The sequence below is a fragment of the Cyclopterus lumpus genome, chromosome 24, assembly GCF_009769545.1.
Source record: "Cyclopterus lumpus isolate fCycLum1 chromosome 24, fCycLum1.pri, whole genome shotgun sequence".
Classification (NCBI taxonomy): domain Eukaryota; kingdom Metazoa; phylum Chordata; class Actinopteri; order Perciformes; family Cyclopteridae; genus Cyclopterus; species Cyclopterus lumpus.
The window spans coordinates 13,385,010-13,409,264 of record NC_046989.1 but is presented as its reverse complement, the minus strand read 5'-3'; positions in this window follow the sequence as shown (position 1 = coordinate 13,409,264).

Sequence of the window (24,255 nt, the reverse complement as noted above, 5' to 3'; positions counted from 1 at the left end):
TAACTCTTATCTATGGTATACATTTCGTTCTGATTTGTAATCACATATATATATTTTTTTTAAGTCACCGGTTTCGGCCCGCGTGGACTACATGGCTTCACAGGTGGCTTGTTTGGTGTTTATTTAATTTTATTCCATTTTCTGACACAGATGCAATAGTAAAGCTCATTAGCATGATTTGATAGAAAGTTGGACATTCTGAAAACTAATTGTATTACTCCTGATACTGCCCAAGTTTGATCCTCTCTGCCTTATAGCTGCCAAGACCGGTGTTACATACATCTTTCTATTCCCATGCCAAGACCTCCATCCAGTGTGTGTATTTCCAACACGGTTATCTTTCTCAGGGTGGGGAAAGCCTCTTAAACAGTATTTAGACCATTAGGCCATTACACATCTCCACTGAGAGCCAGACTCGAAGAGTAGAGGGCTTCATAAACATCTTCCTACAACACACAATTCTTTGGCCGGAGATCCAAACATTGATTACATAAGAAAATGCTTAACAGGTGAGCTGGTGATGTCCCAACGATCTTTTACTGGAACTGCTGTTGTGATCTGACTGATGTGCTTTGAATCTAATACTGTGTTTCCTTGCTCACACAATAACCCTCTGCAAAGTTATGAAATGAGGTTGCAATCTGATCGTTTGCCCTTCGGTGTTAACACTGCACTCCGCGTCTTTCAGTGAGCAAGGAGAGATTAGATTGTTGTGGTTATTATGTTGTCAACTTTATTACTTTTCGGGGTGAGCCACCGGGCTCACCTAATTGGATTGTGGTAGTCTGTATTCCCTCAACAAGAGGAAGCTTAAACCTTTAAAATATTCCGATTATTAAGCTTGAAGGAGTGAAGCGGAATGTGTGCCTCAATTTTATACCCGCTAAAAATAGAAACGCAGATGGATGGCAAACGTGTGTGTGTGTGTGTGTGTGTGTGTGTGTGTGTGTGTGTGTGTTCGCAGTAACCAAATCAATCTCCAGTACACAATGGAAAACAATAGAGAGCAGTCCATCATTTTGTTGCACCAGATGGAATCCATATTCCTACATACTCAACCCCATTTTCATTCTTCTATTTAAAAGAAACTGCATTTCTTTCTTTTTTTCGGCCCAGTCATCCTTAATGTGTGTCATAAATATAAACAGTGTTTTGAGTGTTTGTGAAACTCAGCTCCAGTTAGCTGAGCTTGTGCCAGCTAACTGGCACACATCGTATATATCTTCATTAGCCTTGCTTTGATCGGTCATGTTGCCATTAAAGAATCCAGCCGGCTTGTCCCTCTTCATTATTCAAGGAGGGCAAAGTCAGATGGGTATGTGCCCCATGTTCAGATCATCACTCCTAACATTTACGCTGGCATCACACACACAATCAAAACTGATTGCCTGCAAAGACCAAAGTCGAGGTGGGCATTATGACGTGAGACGGATTCATTTTTTGGTTTAGTGATGTAATACGTTGATTTGTCTGGGTTTTCAGTTATTCTGGCTGAATAAACTACTACTAGCAGGAACACCTTTAGCCCAGTTCTTGGCTGACCATTTTGGGTAGTGAGGTGCTTTTAAAAAGCAATGCTGCAAAATGTGTCTAATATACATATTTTTGTGAAAAGGCTACAGTTAAAATGGCAAGCTCCCGTGAGTTAGCTAAGAAACGTGTCTCCATGAGAAACATGTTGCAGTGCTATCAGCAGGTTAAATTGTATTTTCCATTTCAGAGCAGAACTGCATCCACTTTCCGAACACAACCTGTCAACACAAAGATAACGACGCGTCAACATGCACAAACGTGTTACTACTTCCAAATATAACTCTCAGGCTGGGGAGAGGGGGAATCAAAGTCTGGATTATAATTCTCTCTGCAACTGTAAATTTAAATTGAGCACGAGCGTCTCTGCGTTTGTCACACACACACACGCACACACACACACACACACACACACACACACACACACACACACACCTTAACTAATACAGCTCCAATGCTCTGAGACTATCAAAAGGGTTTAGATTTAGTTTTTGCACCATACAGACTCACTGCCACACATAAAAAAAGAAAAGCTTATGTCTTTCAGCACTTCAAATCTCAGACAACAGGACTAAGAACTTACGCCGAAGGTTACCAGCAGTATATAAAGTAATTAAAGTTAAATGTGACCTGCCCACTCTAGTGACAACAATGCTGCTTCTAACGTTCCCCTGAAAAGTCCTCCGTTTCCATCCCATTTACCGCCAACCAACAGCTGCAGCTCCTGGTTATCACAGCTGCTGCACGGCTCGCTTGGCGACCTTTCATGGGGCAGGACAGTGGACCTGTGGCTCTGGGGAAACTCTGGCACTCTCCGTGTTTGTGTGTTCCCGTCGGCATTATTTCAGGTGATTAACGCCAACACGGAAAGAAAAACGAGAGTTGTGGTTTTAACATCCATCTCTGCTTTGGGTCCACACAGAATTAACACCTATTAACACAAGTGTTAAAACTCCTGAGACCTCATGTTGGCCAACAAATATTGGTATAATAACGTGGTATAATATTTCTACATAAATATAAAACTAATGGTCCAAATGTTGCTGAATTCTAAGATTAATAGAGGCCATAGTCTTGCAGGTCCTTTATTTGGCTCAAACTTGTGAAACGTTTCAAATTAGTCAAATATATCCCATTAAACATTTTGTTATAAAGGCCTTTGTCAAACAGCAACGGACTGGATATGCAAACAGTAGATACTTTTATAGTTACAAGCTACAAAAAAACTAAACCAGTAAAGTCACCTTGTAATAAGACTTATACTTAAATTCAGTAAGGGCAATTAAACCATCTTTGTTCAATATTTATCTCCCGGCACAATGCCTTGCTGCAGGTGGCAGTACGTATTATCCGTGATAGTCCAGACTTGATGTGCATGGTCAGTTTCTGTAATATGATTTTCTTTCCAAAGGCCGGATTTAATAAATGAAGGGACATAGGGCTGCTATTCTGTTCCTGTCTCTGTGAGTAGGCCACATTTGTTGAAAAGCAGAGAAGAAGAGCCAAGGGTACTGCTCCCTCTGAGTGTATTTTAGTTTTATTGATTTACTGATATGAGGAGAGAGGAACAAATGTCCCCTGGCAGTCCACCTCAATGACATACGCGTGATGCCAAAGGAAAGTGGCCTTCAGAGGGCCTGGGCTCACTAAATAATGGTGATTCTCTCTATGATAACCTCAGTGTATGGACTGATACTGATACTGGATGTTGGTGGAGTTTAATAGCCGTCATGCACAATACTGTCTCCTAATACTTAAGTATATGGCCAAATGTGATCTTTTATCATGATAAGGTATGCTGAAGGCAACCCATTGTTGGGCCAAGATATTTGGACTCTTTCAATTAAGGATGCACCAGATTTGGCCCAAGTATACTCGGCTGTTCCCAGCGGTGGACACTGGCCAAACGCTGGCACAAGCTCAGCTAACTGGAGATGAGTTTCACAAAGTCTGAACCCGAACATCTAACCGAATCTGTCAGCCACATTTAGAGTATGAGCCAGACCCGGGTCACATGGTGTCTCTTGGTGCCAGAACAAAGCCAAGTGTTCTGTGATCAACTCGACTCTGATGGCGACCACAAAGTGGAAGGCAAAGATCAACCAAATGTATCTTCCTTGGAGGCTGCATCTTTGGGACATGTTGGGGAATATGCTAATTAGCTTGTTTTGCCAAGAGTCAGACAAAGAAGGTCGACACTCACCCACAAGAAATTGTCATGGCCAGTGTTGGAATTACACCATGACTTTAGAGGGAGGGTATTTTTATGGAGGCTTGAGGGCGGGAGGATACACATGTAAGCGTCTACAACTATCAATATATTCCAATTCATAGAGAAGATCGTTAGCCTGGTTCAACAAAGGAAGAACTTTCTTTTTTTTAATCGCTCTCCGCTGAGAAACAAAAGGTGCCGACAGCCAGTGAAAAGGCGTCGGCTTGTGTTACTTTGTTAAACAGACCAGACCTCGGTTACTAAAAGACGTTCACCTTATTCTTTCTGTGGTGAATAAGGTGCCTTGAGTCCGCCCCTGCCCATGAATGGCCGCAGCGTGACCAGAGCCTCGTGGCTGCCCTGTGTTTGAACGCTAGTTATGGCACTGCTTACCGTAATCATGCTAATATGCTAACGGTTGTGTAATGAACAGCGCAGCCTCGCAGGACCACTACAGTTACACAACAACCTTTTACGCTCCATAAAGGACTAGCTTTTTATTTTGTGTGAGCTTCAGGGGTGTTGGTAGGTGCCTTTTATTTACTTTGGCCAAATCCAGTCTTTATGCTAAGCTAAGCTAATCGCTTCCTGGCTCCATCTTTGCACTTTACACACAGAAATGAAAAATGGAATCCTCCTTTAGCAAAATATCGAACTGTTTTCTCCATGAGGCAGTAATACTCTCTAAACACACATTAGCATGTTGGCATGCTCATAATAAGAGGCATCCTTTAATAGGACAAGTTGAAAGAGGCCTCTTAGGGGCACTAGATGAAAAGTCAAGGGATCAACAAAATGATAAGTTCTTCCAGTGAAGACCTATAAAAAAAAAAAGACATCAAGGGACATTCAGGAAGAGTCTATAATGATCGTTTACAGCAGTATATCATCCTGACCAGAAAACATGTTGATAGTCATCAGCTTTTGCTTCACTTTGTCGCTGAATGTTTTATTCTATTTATTAGCTGAGGCTTTGTCTGTGTTGGTGGTAAATGGTTGTAGATGGGGGTGATTTGTCAGAGCTTATTGATGCTCACTGCCCCTCTGGTGGGTAGATGCACATAAACCAACAACTGTGCCTGTGTGATAAGCTTGTTTGCCTTAAGAAATAGTTTTAGCACCTGGTAGCCTAATTCCTTTATTGATGGACCTTGAGACTCTTCCTTGTTTAACCTCATATCTCACTCTGTGAATACTTACTGTTGCTTTCTCCAATAACGAGACGTATCAAACGTGTGCATCTGTTTGTGTTCATGGCAATGTGTAGCACAGCCAGTAAGTTCTCACTGTCCTCAACGGTTTATGGACTTATTGACCCACGAAGAGACAAAGTCGAGACCAAAATTAATTCACCTGTTGGCTTCAAGCTTCAGTGAACAACATTGATTATGAAGTGTGTGTATACAGCATGTGTGTGCTCGTACTTGTTATTCTCCTCACATTGCGAACCTGTGGGTCAGTGGTTAGCAGGTCCGTCTTTCAATCAGGGGGTTGGTGGTCCAATCCCCGCCCTAGTCGATGTGTCCTTGAGCAAGACACTTAACCCTGAATTGTTCCCTGTAGCTGTGTCTACAGTGTATGAATGTAACATGATTGTAAGTCGCTTTGGATAAAAGCGTCAGCTAAATGACATGTAATGTAATGTAATGAACCTTTGACAAACTGACCTTTTGCTAGTCCCCTTTTAGCTACTGTGGCTTGCTACTCCTTTCAAGCTTTCTGCACAAATACAGTCCATAATGATAACCGGGCAGATTTACCACTCAAAATCGTTAGTAATTTTTGAAGCAGTGGGCTGAAATTAGATCAGCTGTAGCTAGCTAGCTAATTTAGTCAACGTTAGCTCCATGAGTTGGTGGGACCGGGTCGGTGAAGGCTGAACCCGTCGAAAGCTGGGATAAGTTATGATAGCCTATAAGAATGAAGTGGTGAGCCACACAAGCAAAATATTACAACTTGCGTAAGGGCAACACCTTCTTTAAGTCATTCTTTACACTTTTATCTTGTGTTTTTATTTTTGGAATGGCACCAAAAAAAAGAGGAAATAGAAATAACATCCGCAGTGCCCAATTACAGGTATGATAATATATGACCCGTCGAAAGCTGGGATAAGTTATGATAGCCTATAAGAATGAAGTGGTGAGCCACACAAGCAAAATATTACAACTTGCGTAAGGGCAACACCTTCTTTAAGTCATTCTTTACACTTTTATCTTGTGTTTTTATTTTTGGAATGGCACCAAAAAAAAGAGGAAATAGAAATACATCCGCAGTGCCCAATTACAGGTATGATAATATATGACAAGAAAATAACAATTGGGCAAGGGGTTTCTAACAAATGCTCGAGGCTGTGCAGTTTTCAATTTATTTAGGCTTGATCATGTCAGCTAACCTCTGTGTAAGTTATACACTATAATTCTATATTTGGATCTCGTAAAGAAATAGACTATAATAATAAAACTTAACAGATAGAATGATGTACATGTGTGCAGTGGCAATTAAATTAGACAGCCTATAGTCACACACTAATATTAATGGATGGAAAGATGTTTCATGTCCTTTTACACAAACATACGGTCCTGATTATAATGATGGTTGTCTGTGAACTGTTTCTACATTATGATCGATGCACACACTCAGGAATTTTGAAACCTTCATTGGTGAAATTCTAACACATTTCCGTTCACAAACGCAGACACACATGCAGTAAACACCCACACTGTTGCACAAATCATGTGGAAGCATAAAAAAACATCTAAACAAAACTATTTGCGTCATCCAAATGACTATGTGTGGTACTGCCTGCAGCTGTCGTTCCAGTCACTTTAAATATTTAATTTCACTTCAGTGAAGCTTTCATAGATGAAGTGACATCACTAAAGTTCAACTTGGTGCATTCATGTTCCAACGGAAGAAGTGTGAGAAAAGAGGAAATAGGAAATCTGTTACAGATTTCTTTTGTTTCTATGGGTTTATTTTTATTTATACAAACTTACTTTTATGTTGAAAATACTATTTATTTATTTTTTAGAAGAATAAGAATTTAATATTTTTTAGAAGACCATTTTAACATTTGGTTAAAACATTGGTTTTATAATCTCTAAACCGGAAGTGGCACAGTGAATGTTAACATTCATTTGAGCAGCAGATGGGGGGCGAGGTTTTAATCTTTATGAAAACATACAATGCCGTGCCAGCTGAGGAGAACAGCACCAGATTGGAAGCTCATATATCATCTTTCCTACGTAACATGAAGGGACCCTGACTGCTCATTACGGAACAGTTAAGCAAAAACTTTGATCGCAAAATGTTTATTAAATTATTATTATAATTTATGTGAAAACATTCTGAAGTAGTTGCATTGATGTCACAGACAAAAGTACAGTGGTGTTGGATGGTTCAGGTCCAGGATACCTGTAGCCATGGCACAGTTATTGATAACAAAGATGCTCTATTAAAATCAAATTCATGTTGATTACTACCGGCTTGGCACCAATTTGAGTTCAGTGACCTAATGACACTTTCTTCTTCTTCTTCTTCTTCTTCTTCTTCTTCTTCTTCGTTGTAACAGTCTAAAGTAGATTCCAACTCATCCAATACAATATATTTATATTTAGTATACTTATTGTGAAGCTTAGGTTACCCAACTGTGAATATTGGTCATTTAAGATGAAGACATCTTACAACGAATCCATGTTAAAATGAATCCGTAGACAAAGGATGAAGGCGATAACCAATATTGATTTGTGAAATACATATACAGCTGAATGATTGCCAGTCAACTTGAGCATGAGAAACAGCTTTACTGTTAAGTACTTTATCTGTGATACTGGACAAAAAAATCTTGTCAACACCCCAGCACTATTAGGTGTAAAATCTAACTTCCCCCGGTTCATTTTCTACTACAATATGACAGCTGTGACAACCGTGGCATCTCTAGAAAGGGAGGGATACCAGAAAATAAATCTTTGAGAAGTGAGCCCCGTGTCTAAGTCAATTAAATGCTTCACTACTTTCTTGATTTTAACATTTTATTTGAAACCAAAACATGTTCCTAATAGGTCCTTTGTGCTGGATAATTGTTTTACTTTGTTTATTGGGTTTTTTAACAACACAATAATTATTCAGTGACTGATGAGCGTATGCTCATACAATTAAAATAATTTGTCACGGGTGACATTTTACGACATTTTATATTTTATCTCACTTTTTCACACACACACACACACACACACACACATGATGGACAGCTCACTAATACACGCAATATAAGTTCAGCTGGTGACTTGAACTTACACTGTATATAATAGTTCTGTGTTTGTATTTTTCTCAGTTGTTGAAGAAACGTGAGGTTGTGTAGTACTACTATTGTGTGTGCACCTAAAACAACTACGTGCACGAGTTCAAAGTGCGATGATTTTAAAATGCAAATCACGGCATTGGCAAACAACAACGTCACCCAACCCGCTTGAACGTCACGTCTCACTGTCGGCACGTATGCCGGATCTCTCATGTACGCTCACGCGTCCGTTTTTTTGTGTTGATATCAAGTTTTCCGACAGCACCTGAACGCAGCGCTGCTCCCATCCTACGTGAATGCAGCATAAACTGTTGAGGTGATCCATGGCAACAGAGGAGCGGCAACCAACCGCTGAGCCTGTCCTACACACACACTCTCACACGCGCACACACGGACGCACGCACGCACGCGCGCGCACCTTCAATCTCTACACGCTCTCGGTCAATGTAGCCGGAATGCGCCGCGGAAGAAACACTCTTAACGGCTCCCGTTGAGGCATCAAGGTGACCGACCGGGAGCCAGCCAGCTGCCCGACATCAGCGCCAGGTGACAGCCGACCGGACCCGCTCCTCGCACGGCTGAAAACGGACACATCTCGTTGAACGGACAAGATGGTTGAAGCTAAGTTTTCTGGAGCTTAAACCCAAAACAATCACACAATTCATCCTTCGGTGTACTAGTATCCCGGACCCGAGCAAAAATGAAACCAATCGGTAACAGTCTCTGGGCTAAAAAGGCTTCATATATTTAATTAATTCTGCTGTGTCGCGACAAAAAAAGAATCCGACACTGTCCCGGTCCACTCCACCGTCTCCCCCGCGCACCGTCCAGTTCATTATCACAGCCCCACATCTCTCTTTAAGCATCTGGAGCATCATCGTGAAGATGGCGTCCGGGTCGGCTTGGCAGCAGTATTACTGCCCTACCGGTCAGGGGAAATTTAGCTCATCCACGGCGACCACCATGTCCTTCCAGACCGGCATCACCATGGAATATACCCAAGACCTGCACCTGAAGATGAGCAAGAAGATAGCACAGCTAACAAAGGTAAGGAGTGTCGATGCGGGGCCTGCGCCCCACGCTCCCCGAGCGGTGGATCGATCCTTCGGTTGGACCCGGTGACGCTCTTGTGAGAACCGGGCACCAAACTCTGTTTGAGATTATACCCATTTAGTAATGGTCTGGTCTCTTACTGGTGGACGTTTCTAACGGGCGTGACGATATTATGATTAATTTCAGAATTTAAAAAACTGTATATTCGGTGGTCGTAAACAAGTATCACTCGTTTTCTAGATAAGAACAAATGGCTCTTTTACAATTGATTCACACTGCGAACTAAACCCGTTTTTGGGGGGCTGTGAGGGGGTGTTTGGGAATACGAGGTGACTCGTGGCTTTTAATTCAAACGCACGTCGCTTGGCATTTAAATTGGCACACCGAATTATAATTATTATAATTATATATATATATATATATATATATATATATATATATATATATATATATATATATATATATATATATATATATATATAAAAGAGACGCATTTAATAATAATTAAAAAACGGCAAAGAAGCCTAAAACGGTGAAATCCAGCAACGGAGTTCGGAGAAGATTTCTGTTCTTACGCGAAAGAACGGCGCGCGCGCGCTCGCGAGGTGCACGGGAGCTGCATCCATCAATATCGGGGTCATTAGCCACGACTACAATGGGATCCGTCATTAGTCACCTGTAGCATCAGAGACTGTGCTGCATTTTGTTTCACTCGTCATGTTAATGTGGTTCCGGGGGAGGGGATGGGGGGGGGGCTTTATAAATGCTCATGCAGCTACATAAGGCACTTCCTCCAAAACTTTGATATTTCCCGATGACAAGCAGTATACTTGGAAATGAGACACAGATTGAAAGTAAGACATGTGGCATCATCAGATCGTTGCTGTCTACACAATTCCCTTTGCTCCTGCTGGTCTGCTTATTTAGAATGTTGCATTTCACCAATTGCTGTTTTTGCCTGTGTGTGTGTGCGTGTGTGTGCGTGTGTGTGTGTGTGTGTGTGTGTGTGTGTGTGTGTGTGTATAGGAAACTCCCTTTTAATGTACATTACTCTTAAATATTTATTCATACAGTATGTAGTTTTAGGGGAAAACGTGCACTGTTGATATATTAGATCCAGGAGCTCATTAGCGTTATTAGAGTTATTTCGGTTTAACATTTGATTTGCTTTGACCCAGCTGACTATACAGGATGTGATATATCCACACCGACTCGGCTTTCAAGGGCATTTCAAAAGTGTTTTGTTTTTTTGCCCCGAGGAGCAGTGCTTTCATCTCTCACTTGCCAAAATGACAGTGTTGAAACTTGTAACGCAGAGCAGCACCCTTCCTACCACATTCACCTGGGGTCAAAGTATACGTCTGTGGCTCCAGTGTGTCATTATCATCGAACTGGAGGTCTCCTCTTTGCTGCCGAAGGCTTCGACTCCTCAGTTTGTTGGTTGTGTACTCCCAAGGATTTTACACTGACATAAGAATTGTGCTCTGCAACATTTCTCTTTGTCACTGAGGAAATGGAGGCTGGAAAGAATCATAATTCAGCAGCCTCACAGGCTATAGGTGTGTGTGCCAGGCCTCTGTGCGGTGTGGGGCTCCTTAAAGTCCCATTGAAATGATAAAGAAGCCTTTTCAACTTCGATAATTCTCCACATAATAACATCCTGTTCACCTATTTTTGACAATAAACTCCAAGGATATTACATACTCTATACTTTCTTGTTATCTTGTTATCTACGAAACCAGAGTTTCATGCAGTCATGCGCAAATGCCTTGAGCCCCCCCCGCCCCATTATTTAGCTGTCTATAATCTGGAAACGTCTAAGCTTTCACCTTTTGAGTTATTACTTTAAATTAACAGTTTTTTTGCATCGATTTTGTGATTTCTCTGCTTGAAATCTCAGGTTTCAGGGTGGCAGGTTGGCAAAGTGGAATAGTAATTAAAGCCTCTTTAACTTTGGCTGAACTCTGGGTTAACACTTGGTAACATTTGCTTGAATAGTTTTCTGAAAATTAAAACATATGAATATGTCAAGGTAACGCATCACTGTTGGTTCATCAGCATTTAAATGAATTTGCCTCTGTGCTAAAAATAGTTTTGTTCCAGACACATTTTAGATCTTGATGTATTTTGACCTGCAAATTACCAAATGGGCACAGAACAATGTCAAACACCGCCCCAAAAAATGACCCAAATCATTGTTGGGAGGGAATAATTATGCACAAAACATTGCCTCATCAGCTGTGCTAAATATGCATTATGAATGTGCAATGCATTTCTTTCACATTTCAGGTCCGTTCTCTAAATCCAAAGCATGCAGCAGCATTTTGCAACCCTCTGACAAGGATTACGTGTATGACATTGTGAATTATGAAATATTAACGTTGGACTGCATCGTGCAGTGCTGTGAAGCTGTGCAGAGAGTGCGATGTCTCCGTTCGGGGCCAGTTTCAGGGGCATTTCGTGTGGTTGCGAATTAGATTTGTTCGGCAATCGGACGATTGCATCACTGATTACTGAGTTGCAGTTGGACACAGTGTGTGATACTTGGCTGTGTCTTAAATCCAATGAATCATTGAGGAACCCATTGAAGGGAAAATATGTATGTCAAGCATAAAGTTGCAGAAGAAAAGTCACGTTTCATCAGCTTCATTCAAAATAACAATACAATATTACATTTACTTTAATATTATCAGGTCAAAGCGGAGGTGAACCGGGGGTTCATAACTGAACTAACAGGGGATGGTGTTTTCGCGTGTGAAGTCACGTGATTCCCACGGGCGCCACATTCGAGCCTTGTATATCCCCTCGCTGTGTTAAACCCCACAATAACGGCACGCGGGGCCATCTGCTCACGCTGACCGCTGATCTCTGTGGGGCGACGAGCGGCATTCAGGAATAAATGGCAACCTCCAGACCTCTCCGAGCAGCTCGCCGACTGATTTCCAGCCTGCTCTGTCTCGGGATTGGCTCGAGAGTTATCGAGGCATCTGAATTTTTCATCTCGTGCTCCGACTGGCCTACTTTAATCCCGAGTGTCTTTCTATGTTCTTACTGTGAGATCGCTTCCCTTTTAAAGTTTGGACACCCAACGACTCGCTGAACGTCCTGTTCCTTTGCTCAAGGGGCTCACATCTGCACATGGACGTCCCATCCAACGTTTTTTTGGGAGGATAGAATTGCTTGTCGAGAAATGCGCTGGTGTGATCATCGTGACCGCGGCCAGCTTGAGGAGGTCGGGGACCTCGGCCCGCTGCCTCTCTGCATCAGAATGGCAGAAACGAGATGGCTATCTGTGGTGGGGAGGTGACTGGAGAAGGCGGGCTTTGTGTCTCCAGTCCACGGTAACGAGTAGACACATGACAACTATATGATGATGAACTATATGCACGGTCTAGGGGGATATCATTGGAAACGCTTAACGCTTTGTTGTGCCCTTCTTTAATGTCATTTAATGTTATCCTTGTTTCCTATAACATGGCGCTACTGTGATCAGCTGTGATCCGTAGCATGCATACCTCTCTGTGCTCCGTGGGGTTTGAATGTTTGTGATGAAGAGGATTTGGCCTCCGAAGAGGTGACGTTAACATTGGTCTGGACAATAAGCCTCACGACGATGACATATACGCCTGTTCAGTTTCGGTTATAGAGTGCAGGTTGATTTATTTTCTGGATATTTTGCAACTTTACACTCACAATATGGTGCAATATTACAATGAGAGAAGTAAATCTATAGGCAAAATAAATATTTGAAAGTGTCTGAGAGCCTTGCTGCATTATATACCATTTATAGTATTATATTTTAATTGTCATCTAGCCCCTTGTTTTTTCTGTTTTCCTTTACACAAAAAAAAAATCTAATTTCTTCCATAAACTGAAGCAGAACAATTACCCAGAATGCAAGAAATCAAGTTTATTTAGTTTTTTTTCCTCTCAACATGTTCTGGGGGAGAAACCAAAGACTCGCTCGTGCAATGTGCGTTTCCCACCGACGTTGTAAACCGAACAACCTCATTTTCCTTACATTTGTGCCAATTTTGACTGACCCCTTCCTTTCTGAATCTTCTGATTTCTGATTATTATCTGCTCTTTAGTAATGCACTGATACAAAAGCACAGTGTGCTGTGTCGCTGTCAGTTCAGCTTGCACTCAACCATTGGCTCCCCTGGCTTTTGCAGGGGCTTCATGCTCTGTCAGTAAATCAGTCATTGATTGCTATTCTCCTGTGGCATTAAATTTCGTGATTTCTGATGCAAGACTTGTTTGCTGCCACTGTCATTTAAGACTTCTTGCAGTTTTCCGGCCCTTTGTGTAGTTCAGGCTCTGCAAGGATTTTGCTGTCATCATTTTCTTTTGGAAAGTATTCCACAAGTTATACCCTTTGATGGTTTTGCCTTTTTATTGTAGTGCCTCTTTCAGAAAGAAGGCAATGTAGGGCTATGGCAACACGTTTTATATAAATTATAATTCAGGGTAATGGCTTGTAAGAAATTGATGGGGGATATGTATATATATTATATACTGTATATATCTATATAATATATATAGATATATTATATATATCTATATATAATATAGATATATATATAGATATGTGTATATATTTTTTATTTTTTTTATTTTTTTATTTTGTTGCCTGATTTTGTAGCCTGTCCACAGTGAATCAGGACCGAAGCTTCTGGTTGTTGTCAGAGGGAATGCTGGGAAACAGGGCGGGCAGCATGTCATTTTGCATTGTCAGGAGAATGCCTTTAAACAAATCTATTACTTAGCCTCGGGTGTGTGTGTGTGTTGTGTGTGTTTGTGTGTGTGTGTAAGCGGGCATGTCATCAGCAATGCCTGACTGACTTCAGTGTCAAAGTGAGTCAGAAATAGACCTCTGAGCTCTCCATGTATTTCTGGACGAAGGGATTGGAAGAGAAAGAGATAGTGAAATACTGTACTGTGTGTGTGTGTGCGTGTGTGTGTGTGTGTGTGTGTGTTTACAGTCATATTTTGTAGTGCTGTGGAACAAACCACAGCATCATACATAAAGAATTCTACGAAATTGTATTCAAACGCTGACGGGCACATTTGAAAAACTCATTTTTACCACGATATCACCTACTAATATTCTCCTGCCTGCTCCTTAACATTTCTGAATGTATGTTAATATTTTATGATATTTAGCTGAAGACTGGGCAATCAATTATACCAATATTTAGGTGTACAAAATCAGTAGACTAGAGATGTTCCGATAAACAATTTTTCCATCCCAATACCAATTTGGATACCGAAACTTAAAGATTGAAAAACTGAGTACCAATCCAATACCAGTCAGCATTAAAAACAAAATATACTTATTTCAAAATAAACTTTTTAACAACTGTATACTACTAACCCTGTATCGATATGATATGATTGCTGTCATTGTTGTATGGCCTGGCGCAGGTTAAACCCTTTGTAAAACACAAACAAACGCCACAGTATTTCCTTTTATTATTATAATAATAATTGGCAACATCGGATTGTTATTGGCAGAAATGTGAGTAAGGCTGTACCAGACTGGTTCATCGAGTCACATCAAGTAATAGCTGAAAATACAGCTGAAAACACACACAAATACGCTGTCATCGCTTGGCAGCAATATTAAAGCCAAGCTGCGACGTGTGTGTGTGTGTGTGTGTGTGTGTGTGTGTGTGTGTGTCCGTTGATGCCATAATCCTGGGGTGGTAGTGCAGTGATCTGTGTCGCTTGGGCGGGGTTAGACCGCAGATGGTCTGAGCAACATGAGTCCAGTCTTGGAAATAGAGGAAGGCTGATTGAGTGGGATTTTAAATGCTGATGCTGCTAATTCAAAACCAAAGCTACAGATGTTTAATTCCCTTCTTTAACAAACACAATATTTCTGACAAAGCTATCAAACAAATTAAGTATTAAAATATCCCCAAAAGAATTGATGTGAACTGTCCTCCTGTTAGAGTGAAAAACAATTTTAACTGTTACTATTATTACCCTTATTATTATTAGTCCAAATAAAACGTGCTGCTATTGCTAATAATCACCTCTCCATCTGCTACGGTTGTTACAACAACGCTAGTCTAAATTTGGCCAACAAAGGGAGGCCTAGCTTATTATAACCTTGATAATATCCTCTTAATTAAACAAAAAAAATGTTTTAAGCATGCTCCCGAGGCACCGATTAGAAGCGGTTTACTGCAAATTAGCTGTGGAGATGTTGCTTTCTCCGTGAGGACGAGGGCTGATTCAGTTATCGTACAGAGAATGTCGGAACGAGCATCGGCTGTGTGCGAGAGGCGTAAAAGAGACATGGTGAGTGACATCTCATTAAAAGCTGTGAAGTATAGGAGAATAAAAACACAGAGGAGATGTGTGTGTGTGTGTGTGTGTGTGTGTGTGTGTGTGTGTGTGTGTGTGTGTGTGGCCGCCAGCCATAGATCTATTAACCTCTGCAGGATGCTCCTCCACTGATTGTCACAATTCACCGTCAGATTTCATTAAGATACGCTCACGCTCTCTCACACTTACAATGAAACACACAGTCAGACAGGGAGAGATGGGGGGGGGGGGCATACTCTTCTCAAGCACCGTGTGTATGGAGGACGATTTGATGTGTCACTCTTATTGTTTGACCTCGAATGTCTCCTCAGCCTTTTTTTTCGGACAGCCACATTGCTGCTTTACTCGTTGCAGCAACAGGCTTGACATTAATTGTATCACTGTTGGGAACACAACTGGCTTTAATCCAAAGTTATCACCATTGTCCTTCCATCGAATTCATCAGACCTTGAACTTAACATTCAGTGAGTAATGTATTCATTTTGCAGACTGTTTTTCTACGTGCCTCTTTGTGCTTATTTTCTTAATTGCATTCAATCCATTAGTGCAGAAAAGACGCCTCTGGTCACTGGAGAGAAAAGGCTGGTTTATATAGCGTCAGGCACGCGGGAAGAGACAAGGCGCTCATCTTATCATCATTTGTGTCTTCCTCCGAAAGGAAGCCTCAGGTGTTTTACACCTTCCTGCTCTTCTTTCTCCACTCCCCCTGTAACGTCCTCGCTCTCTGTGTTCACGGCTGTCCGGCAGAGAGGAGGAATGCGTCTTCGCTCGCCGTGAGGTTTCAGCTTGTTCTTAACTAAAGCACTAAAAGAACAGGATTTCTTTCTCTTCCCCTTCACTTATAGGGGCCATGATGGACCAGCAGTATGTAACACATCATCGCTTTGCCACAAATTGCCTGCAACAAGCCTCGCTTGTTTAACGGCGAGGGCTTTCAGGTGATGTAACAGTCCTTCTGGTGGCCATATTGGAAGGCAGCCGCTTGCGAGCTACAGCAGCTGTGCAGAGTCGCGCTGGTGGATGTACAACACGTCCACGTCGGTGGGGTCGTAACGGAAACAGTAGAGTGTTGGACCGCTTCTGCTTCCCGCACGAGTGCCGCTCGTGAACAAGAAAAAGGTTGTTTCATTACCAATCCATGCAACTGATTTTAGGTTGTTGGTACAGTGTGTTTAGCGTCGCATCGATGCCATCTGACCCAATTTCGAGAAAAAAAACAGAACGCATACAGTATATATAAGAGGCCCTTTTCTCTCATTTAATAAGCTTGTGATACAATATTTGCTCATATCTTGCTGGCATATTTCTGATATCACTCATACAGATTTAAAAAGCCTCTTCCAAGACACATCATTCACTCGTTCCCTTTGTCACAGAACACTAAGGAAAGACAGTGTTCTGGCTTCCTGCATTGTGAAAATGATGAATACAATTAGGAGAATAAAAGAAAAATCAAAAGCACCCCAAATGTGGAAAAAGGAAAGAAACATCATGCATTTTTTTTCAGGCGGGTGCATTTAGTCGGCGGAAAAAAACTTTGCTCTCCTCAACCATTTCATTTTGCATCCAACTAATCAAACTTCTGCCTTCATTTATTGCGGCTTATTTCAGCGTAAGGAACGTGCCTGGATGTACCTTAACCCCCCATATAGTCAACGGGCACATAGATCATACTAGTATGCTCTTAATGCATGTTGGTGTTTGAATACCCCAAAGTAACACACCGGTTTTAACTGGCAATACCTGTTTAAAAGGGTAAATATGTGAATCAGCCATCGAGACGATTTAGTTTGAAAACCTCCCAACTTGACACCAGCCCACACATTTAACTAGAAAAATGAGCTTTTTTGGCAGACTTTGGCAGTGAACGCACATCAGGATGTTGGAGTCTGAGGTCTGCTTCGACTTTCCCTCCTTAACTTGGCAGCAGTGTGAGTCTCCATGGCCACCAGGGACCTGTGTACTCACTGGGTTCTCTTTCTCTCACGAGCAGTTAACCCTCTTTTTTTACCGTCATCAAGAGTATCATTCGGATGGCTTTACAAGGCTCAGAGGAACGACTGCAGCGACAGGCAGTGGCTTCCACATTAGGCATCTGCTGAGCAAGCCGGAGCACTGTCGTTACATTCTTCTCAGCAGAGTCCACTCAGCGGAGTCCACCGCCTTCATTTGCTTTCTTTCAACTGTTCGGCAGTCGACCTTTCAAATATACTTCGATCCTAAGATGATGCGTTTTATAGCCCAGTAACTATTTAGATTGTAAAACCAGTTGTATATTGGACGGAGAGTGTGGCCTTTGCTGCCACATTCTAAAGCGGACTCATTTATTTAGCAAACACTTACAGGCTCATTCACAAAGATTGCGGCCTGCCGATGGCACCAGGAATTTGGGGCCGCTATCTTACACGCCTCAAAAAAAAAGATACTGCTATTGATATTGCAGCACGACCACGGCAATAACGTTTTGCGGCCTTTTTTCCTCCGTCTGAATGATATTATGTGACATCTTCATGTAAATACGGGCAAATAGCAAAGGAACAACTTTTGCTGAGTCGTGGTACTTTCCGATGAAAAAAACAGTGCTCTTTGACTGCTTTCATCACATATGGGATGTATCATCATTACCTCTGCTCTTCAAGGCTATCTAACCGTCCACTTTGTCTTGATGAATTGGAACCACGGAAAAGGTCTGAATCCAATGTTCGTGAATTCATTTTCAAACTGGAGATTTGAAAGAACTCGAGGATTATTGGACCCGATTCAAAAGAAGACTCACCTGAGCGGATCCAAACAGGGAGCGGACAGCCACACTGTCAGCATGATGGCTTACTGCCTTTTAACAAGCAGCTGTGGTCAAAAAGGGAAAAAGGGCGACACATTGTCTCTGCACTTAAACCGTTAAACCGTCTCACCCCCAGTTTCATCATAAGGGTTATCACGACTATTTGATTCACTGGGGCATGAGAAATATTGACACACAGGCCAGAGACTAGCCGCAATATAACAGGACCCTACCCAATTAGACTGATTTGGATATATATCCATATAAACCCATAATTCAGATTGTACATCCAAATGGATTGAAGCTGACTATTTCCCCTTTTTTCAGTTCTTACTTGCTTTGTCCTTCTGTTCTTTCTTCCTTTTACCAAATCCCATGCCCATTCTGTCTCTTTCTAGAATTGGCTGGCCTGTTTAACTCTCCTTCACGTCCATATCTCTGTTTATCTGTCTGTCCTTCCTTCCACCTAAAGGACATCCAAACAACAGCGGTGCTCACTACGACTTCACCCAGCCCTCGGTCTGTCTTTCTATTAAGATAAGATGAAACGGATCCCTACGGGGATATTTGGGACATTATAACAGCAAACAGTGACGGCACACAACAATGGCATGAATATAAATAGCTATCAGTGAATGACTGGACACTTGCATTATAAAACAGAGAGGATTTAATATATTCTGCTGATACGATTTAACATGTGGGAAATTAAAAACTGCAATAGAATAGTCAAACTTTATCTCCCGTTACCATGGATACACAATGGTTTCGGCAATTCATTAGTCAAGCCATGTAATAATGTATGGGATAATGTAGAGCGAGCGGTTATCTGGCATATTTAACATATTTTATTCTACTATACTACTAAAAACCTCCCGCTGTGGATGGAGATCAGAACCACGACCTCAGAATGTCATAATTATTTAACACATTTGACTGCCATTAGATGGATGGTCGTAGAAAGTGCAACTTACCAAAGTGGTCGTTATAACTCACTGGGGTATGGCAGACCATTACCCAAAATATCTCTTCATCCACACAGCTCTCTGACCCCTATTTACCCTGAGCGGCTGACTGCTTGAAAACCTGCGACTCAGCGTTCCTTCTTTTAAACCAATGGCTTCTCTGACTGGTGGTTTATGTCCAATCAATAGGGCTCATTCTCCACAAATGCTGATCTTGCTTTCTCTGTGCCTCTTCGTGCCTTACAGTAATTTCAATCATTTTCGGTCCTTATATTATTATTATTTTTTGTTTCTACTGCACGTTGCAGCATCTGAGGCAGTCCAGCCTGGCTAGGTGTACAGTACAGCATACAAACCTTAATGCTAGTCATCATTTTGAATAGCTGCAAAACCAATAGATCTGCCATAGTGGCTCACAAAATAAATATGCTTGCCCAGAGCTTTTAAAAAAACATGCTTCCAACTTTGAGGGTTTAAACCCATTAATCTATAATTGCGCAGCCCCAGGCTGTAATCGGCCAAATCAAATAGCAGGGCTGCAACAAAAGAGAGCATCACAGCTTCAGTAACTGTGGAGCTGTAGATTCACCCTATTTGTCCAAATTAAATTATAGTGTTGATATGGGTGCCGCGACGCCCAAAGGAGCTGACAAACCTAAACCTGAATCGCACAGAGTGGAAACATTCTGCTGCCTCACTGCTCTCTGTTTTCAAATCGCTTCCACAACTTCTGCCCGACTCAATCAGCGAAGCAGCTGCAGCCAGCTGTGCCATCCGTTGACCACTCTGATGCTAACTGATGCTAGAGGTTGATATTGTCTCGCTGCCTCATTATGGACCGCTTAAAAAAACAATTATATTTGTGCCGAGGACATTAAGGATTGCTAAAGAAAAGTCGTGACATCCTGAGGAAAGCGTTACTAACGATGGCAAAGACTCTTGCTGACGGGATCGCAGCTAGCAGGGATGGTAAATACACAACAGGAACCAATTGCAACTGGTAGTATGAGAGCTGTTCTTTCCAACCATCACAAACAGAAATGTTTGTTTCATAAACGACTGTAATGTCATATATATTTATTTTATTCCAGACTCATGAGTCCATAAAGCAACAAACACAAATACAACAACAATATATAAAATACAATACAACACAGGGACATAGGTACAATCATAGTTTTTGTCGGATTCTGTTGCTCGCTATTTAACATTCTATTTATTTATTTTTATTTCTATTAATGTACGATATACTTGTATAACATGCTAAGTACTGATTGAAAAACGTTTTTTTAAAGGACCTTTACATACATTATATTGTTATACCCTTTAACATCATCGGTCATGTTTACTACTCCAAATTTCCTTGTACACAGATAACTCCCACGATGCAACCAACAACTTTGTGCTCAGTTTGGAGGAAACCTACAAAGTTTGTATTCACAAAATTAAAGTTATTATTATTATCAAAAACGGATCCTGGGAAATGAAAGGTAATCACCTTCACACGGCTCTCGGATTCATTGAATGAATTTAATGAATGTTCAATAATGCTAAATCCAAAAGCAAACTATCTGCATCACACAGCCGTCGCTGAGTAGAGCCTTTTAAAATGTTCTCTCCATGCTGAAATCGTTGCCGGGAGTGGTTATTAAACAGTGCGCTCACAGCAGCTTCAGACTGAGAGTTCAATTTAATTACAAGCAGGCATCACAGTAGAAAAGCTCTTGTTCTTTGCAGAAGTCATTCAATCAGGGCTTAGTTAGAACGTAAAGAACGAATATAGGGTGGTTTTACACATCCTGGTTTTTCAGTGGCGTGAAGGGTGGACAGAGGAAAGTAGAAGAAAAGACGAGGCCACTGTCTAAAAACTATTTCACCCGGCTGGGCGTAGCAGTGTGCGCTTCCTCCAGCTTTGAGTGTGTTAGTTTTGACCAAATATTGTAGGTTACGACGTTTAATTTGCACTGTCCAGTCATGCAAACATTAAACATGTGCCGCGTCTCATGGGCCATGAAAATATCGGAAGCCATTTACTGGCTAACTAACGTGAGCTAACTGTTAACCAGCTAACTTTACGTAAACTGTTTTACTTTGTAAACAGTAAATGTGTTTTGGTAACGTTAACGGTCTGCTAAGAATGTTAACGTTAAATTGCTTTACCCTAACGTTAGATTATTTAACCCTAACATATGTGGACTGTAAAGTTAATCTTTGCTCTTTGGGTTCAACGTTTAATAGATCTACATCTTTATTTTTCAGTAGAACGTCATGATGGTTAATTTGGCAATTTATCAGCAGTCGGGAAGTCTTTGGTAATTCTGCAGGGAGGTCTTGTTTGCTGTTGCAGCCGTGCCAGCAGTACAAGGAGCGAAAAAGGTACTTAAGGTACCGCGCCTGGGCGGAATACCAAGTTTATAGGGAGTCCCGAAAGACGTGTAAACAGTATCAGCAGGACAAGAGTAGAACTATTTTATATATTGCTTCTTCTGGTAGGGGACAGATTTTCCCAATCAGCCAGCAAAGAAGATGTGTTTTCCTGCACCGGCCATCAGGTAAACAAACTAGATTGATCTTTTTACTATCCAATACAGGAAATAAACGTCTAAATAATTAATCATTTTAACAAGCATTGTTGTTGTTTTGTCACATTTCATTTAGTATATAGACCAAATATAAACCTTGCAGCTCTAATATGAGTATAATAATATTGTTATAACATTTTATCCCAAGCCCCCAGGAAACATGGTTTTAGTGTTGTGAGTCAGACCTGCAAGTTGTGTGACACCATAAAGTGCCCCCCACACACAGACATCCATTATACAAGAACTGAGCATCATAAAAACTCTCCACGCTTCCGAGTTTATTATCAAAACATTAATAGTGAGCGGAGAGAATGTAGCTTTAATAAAAGCAGCTCGAATCCAACATGGATTTGCCAAAAGCTCAGGTTCGGTCTGCCAGTTTGAGCACAGCCTGTGCCGCTGTGCGAGCCTTCTATGTGTTAATGCTGCTATCTTCTCAGCCTCCGTAGTCTGTGGATTCGCAGCTCATTACCACTCAGCAGAACGTTCGACCGGCTCCTGTTAACCGCACCGCTCTGCTTTCCTACTGCTCTCTTGTTGATGTGTGCACTTGTTTGTGTGACAGTTCTGCAGGTGAGCTATGACATCACCCCATGAAACAGACACGCTCCGCGTCTCGGGCTTGATGCTGCTAACAAGTGATGTGTTTTTTTTTAATTTTTGTATATACATTTTTTTCTCGTGTGTCTTTGCCTTGATGGAGCGATTATGAGCATGCGCGTGCACAGTGGACCGGTTCCTTCTCAGGCTCGATGCGTTCATGCACTGCCTAAGTAGGGTTCACTCATTCCCATTACGTCTAAAATACAACAAATGATGAGATCACACAGACGCACACGGCCGCCCACGCACGCGAACAAACCGAGAGGCTGCAGGCTACAAGTACCACAGACACTGATGCCGCTGCTAATGGTATTCAGTGTGCTGTGGGTGTGAGCAAAACAGAGGAAAAGACAGGGAAAGAGACAGAGAGCTATGCAGATCCCAGAGGGACTCTGTTCTATTCTTACCACCTTCTCCATAATTATCGTCCCATTCATACATCACATCTTGTGCCATGCAGACTCGCAACAGTCTTTCCTGTGATGATTGCTGTAAAGCAGCATCTCCGTTAGACCAAATCCAGAGTCGGAATCAGAGTCGTAGCGATGTACCTGAGTTATGAGACGTGTATTTTAATTGAGGACATATGAGACAGTCGACCCTGTAGTTGTAGAGGATAACCTCTACATCTGTAGCTGTGAGCCACATCATGACTCAACAGAAAGTAATCACGCCTTCTCTTCTTTTTTTTAAAATGATTTTCACGCTCCAGCACCCGTCGTGGTGCCAGCAAAGGACAAGAAAAAGGCTGTGAATCAGAAATCAGAGTATGGGGCAGATTGCCTACTGAACCGGTTAATTCTGGCTTCTGCCTCATCTCTGTGGCCTGTGGTAGCGGTGCCCTCTGTACTGTATTCTTTTTGGATGTGTTTGATATCATGTTTTACACTGAACCATAATGAGTACCGTTGTGATGCATGATGAAACTAACTGAACTGTAACACATTTTTCTTTGTTATTAATTCCAAATAATACTTAAATGTGTTTTCAAATGAAAAACACAAATTGGCTATTAGTGTATACTTTGTAATGATTACAGTGCTTTTTGCATCACAGTTTTGGTTGTGATATTTAACTTTTTCTGGAAAATCAATTGAGAGATAGTTAGTGGAGAGCAAAATACGTTTTTAGCAAGTTAAATATGAGCAGCATTGCCCAAATGTCCTAATATTTAATATAAATACAGGGATAGCTACCTTGACACAATCACATCCAGTTAAGACTCTGTGTGCCAGAACAAGAGCATTCTTCTAACAAGCCTCGAAATGTTTGTGTAAGGAACCACGGACGACAACGTCTGTGCATTCTACAGTATTCACAAAGCATTGTGTTTTATATATTGAATATTATCATATATATATATGCTATATAAACCTTCATCAAAGGTACAATTGTGAGAAGTTACCCATTTGTTCTGCGAATTCTGGCATGTGATTAGTTTCTTTGAACAGAAACAGCAAATACGAAGTGTGATGCATAAATCTCAGTCACTGTATATGCCACTTACTGTATTACCATGACAACTTTAAATGTTCCACCACTGCAGACACTTTTCAGGCAAGAGGGAGGGACATCAGGGACAAGGACAAGGGAGAGGGACAGGGAGAGAAAGATGAAGATAAAATACGCCGAGGCATGAGTAAGCAGCACAACCCAGACATCTGTGTGTGTCTTCGGGGACTGTCATCCTCTCTCTCACAGGAGACGGACTGGGCAGGTGATGGAGTACGCCTCATCATTCAACAGCTGTGGGCATCCATCCACACACACAACCACCTAAACTCGAGTCTGAGGCCAGATTAGATCAAGCTGTGTGTGTGTGTGTGTGTGTGTGTACATGTGTGTGTGTGTGTACATGTGTGTACGCACGTGTGTGTGTGTGCTGGATGGAT